Source organism: Argentina silus (genome assembly GCF_951799395.1).
Source record: "Argentina silus genome assembly, chromosome: 13".
Lineage (NCBI taxonomy): Eukaryota > Metazoa > Chordata > Actinopteri > Argentiniformes > Argentinidae > Argentina > Argentina silus.
This window is the reverse complement of record NC_139667.1, coordinates 11,087,438-11,091,113: the sequence shown is the minus strand read 5'-3', so window position 1 is coordinate 11,091,113 and position 3,676 is coordinate 11,087,438. Positions and strand designations below refer to the sequence as shown.

The 3,676-nt window shown below is 49.4% G+C and overlaps 1 protein-coding gene across 1 annotated transcript in view; it reads right to left on the bottom strand.

Annotated features, from left to right (window-relative positions):
* Positions 1-3,676, bottom strand: part of LOC310814095 (AT-rich interactive domain-containing protein 1B-like) — a gene marked incomplete at its 5' end in the record, with an annotated part of 159,818 nt that overhangs the window by 116,802 nt on the left and 39,340 nt on the right. The window lies entirely within an intron of this gene.

Here is a 3,676-nt window from a genome sequence, read left to right as displayed (position 1 = left end):
GCCTGTTCTACAACAATGTCCCTCAGATTGGATCGTCACCATCGCCATCCTCTGACCTTTACCACAAAGCAAGGTACAACAGTGGAGGAGCACCCCCTGAGAGACACACACACACACACACACACACACACACACACACACACACACAGACAGACGACGCATGCACGCACAGACACACACACAGACACATGCACACACATGCACAGACGCACACGTACGCAGACACACACACGCACACACACAAATACACAACACACACACACACATACACACACAAGACACACACAGACACACAGACACACAGACACACAGACACACAGACACAGACACCCAGCCAGCCTTAGCCCTGCCTATCATATGAGTATTTCATTTCTCAGACAGAGCTCTGGGGAGCAGCACTGATGCAGCAGCATTGACCACAGATGTCATTTGCGGTGCCTTTATTCCATCTCGTCACTTCTCTGTAGAGGGAAATCAAATGCCACTCAGCTCTGTCTCATCCTGACTTCATCATGCCTCCTCCTCCTCCCCCTCCCCTCTGCCTGGCTGGCTGGCCACAGATGTACCTGCTTTAACCTCTTCTGCTGAAAGACCTATTTGACTAATTTCCGCCTAAAAACCAGACCCAAACTAAACTGCTTCTAACATTAGAAATATGATGATCAGATGCAAAAGCAGGATGCCATTTGATAGGTAACACCTTGAAGGACCATGGTTCAGAAGAACATACTACACATGACAAGGAGATAAATTCATCCACAATCAAATTAACAATCAAATTAAAGCAGAATGTGGGACCAATTACAATATAATTTATTAATATGATTATATTCTACTATAGTTACATACTACAATATTCTACTCTATAAATGCAAGACAGATTGAATACACTTTAGAAATATACACATGATAGAATACCATCATCTTGTTTTGATATATGATACACGAACATAAATAAATCAAGATGTATCAAAGCTGGCTTCCATGGACTATTTTCCACACAGACTTTGCCCTTGTTGAAGACTGGCAGCAGAACAATCAGCTGGTTGGCAAGCTCGTCATCGACCGTCCACGGTTCTGCGCCGGGCCGTGTGTGTTTTCCACCAAGTGTGTGTGTGTGCAGTAACAAATGTAGTGGCATTTCTAACAAATGCTAGCTAAATGAGGCCCCTGGGGTGCAGAGTGCTAACTGCGCGCCCATTCCGCCTGATTACGACTGTCCTAACTGTTCCAAAACCACCATTCTCTCTCTCTCTCTCTCTCTCTCTCTCTCTCTCCCTCCCATCATCACCATTTGCATTTGAATCGCGGCGCGGTAGAACAAGAACACACAGAAAAGAAAAAAAAAGAAAGAAAAAAATACATAAATCAAAAAACACACGGGCGGATTCCAGGGCGAGCAATTAGCGACTGCCAGTCACTAGAGAGGTGAAAACACACTAAACGAAAAACACACTGCTACCCCCCCCCCCAGCCCCCCCCGCCCCACCCCCACTTCCACCAAAACTCTAACTATCCATTTTCATGTTTTTTCAATTTTTTCTTTTTTTTTTTCCCTCCAAACTCATCAGGCTTAAGTGCTGCTTGTTGGCGGTGGCCAATGGGAGCGCGGCGGCGCCGGGTTGCCGTGGCGCTGGCGCGCGGCGATACGCAGGGACATTTAGAGGACTCCGATAAACTCTGCCATTTAAAAGGTTATGACAATTAAAAGCAGCTCCCCGCAAATTACAGCGGCCAGACCTTTACCCACGGATGGGTCCTCTCTTATCGCCCCGCGCCCGGCTCTCTCTCGCGCTCTCTCTTTGCCATATGCCCTCTATTTCCGCAGCCCCCCCCCCCCCCTCCATCCTCCCCCCTCCCCCCATCCCAGCGCCACCACCGCTTTTATGATCCAGTTAATTAACAGAGTTCTTAGCTAATATTCAAATGCTGACCAATTAATAACATTGAACTTTGAATGGCCCTACCTCTCCGCCCCCCTTCCCACTCAACCCCCCACCCCCCCACCCCCTAGTCTGTTGCCGTGGTAGCCTCCCGTGAGCGGGGGGGGTCCGCGGTGCTATCAGCGGCGGGGCTGTGATTAAAGCGTCGGAGAGAAAGAGAGAGGGAGGGAGGGAGAGAGGGAGAGAGGGAGCGGGCGATAAAGCCAGGGTGAGCCGGAGAATGTGACAGCGTTTTAATTAACCTTGTGTCATTAGAGTGGAGCTCTGCACACACAGCCCTGCCGCAGCAGACACGAGGGGGACAGGAAACAGGAACAGGAAGCCATGTCACACTGCAGTGCAGGGGCGATTCTCTCCGCGACACCTGGCTGTGGAGAGCCATTCACCAGGGATCAGGGTGAGAGCACCAGCACATGAAGACCTGTCTGGCTGTCACAAATGCCACCTTATTCCCATTGTACTACAAACCTATTGACTAGATCACGATGAATAGGGTGTCTTTTAACATTCGCCCCTCAGCCGACACGATGAGGATTTACGGTCTTGGAAGCATCTAGAAGTCTCTAATAGAGATGCACGACTGCCCAGTCCACCTCAGAGAACATCAATATGAGGTCATCCTCTTCCACGGGTCTTCCGTTGTCTCTGTCGAGGTCTTGATCACGGAGTCTGTCTCCTCCAATCAGTGGAGAGCGAGACCGGTAACGCTACACTGCAGAGGCCACTCAGAGAGAAGGGTAACAGGAGACAGGAAACAGTTTGGGGGTAATCGAGGAAATGAGCATCGATATCTGTCACACAGAGAGGAAGCGGCTAGTCACTTTCACTGTGGAGTTTCTGGGGGGCGAAGGGCTTACTTCCTGGTGGGAGGAGGACACGCGAATCCATTGAGTAACGAAAACAACACTTGATGAGCCTCTTCAGCTGAAAGACCTATTTGACTCATTTCCGCCTAAAAACCAGACCCAAACCACTTCTAACATTAGAAATATGACGATCAGACGCAAAAGCAGGATGCAATTTAAAGTTTTGTGTGGATTTGCTCAGATCATAGTTCAGAATAACATTCTACACACGACAAGGAGATAAAGTCAACAATAATCAAATGAATGATCAAATGAAAGCTGAATTTGGGCCCAATGGTGGGCCCGTAATACATCATCCATGAACAGTAGCCGACGTGAAATCTTTGTGGGTGTGAATTTGTGCGTCACTTCTCAGAAACGGTAACGTGAACTTCGGGTCAGTTCTGATGGGTGGTCTTACTGTAGTAACAGCAACAACAGATGACCCCAAGTCATATCTCGGACGGACCCCTGTCACACTCGGAGGTCCACCGAGATAAGGGCCCGGGATAACACCTGGACCTGGCTGTTTCAGTCACCTGACCAACGACAAGCTGCCTCTGAAGATAACAGAATGTCAGGCTGAAAAGGAAAGGTGTCTATCTGCAGGAGGAGCGAACACACACGGGCAGGGCAGACACATGCACGCACGAACGCACGCACGCACGCACGCACGCACGCACGCACACACACAGTTTGCTAATACACACAGACACACACACACACAGTTTGCTAACACACACACACACACAGACACACAGACACACACACACACACAGACACACACACACACACACACGCGCACGCACGCACGCACGCAGACACAGCTGGGTATGAGAAGAAAAGGCCTCTTAGTGAGAGAGTCAGAGGAACATGTCAGAGTGCTGC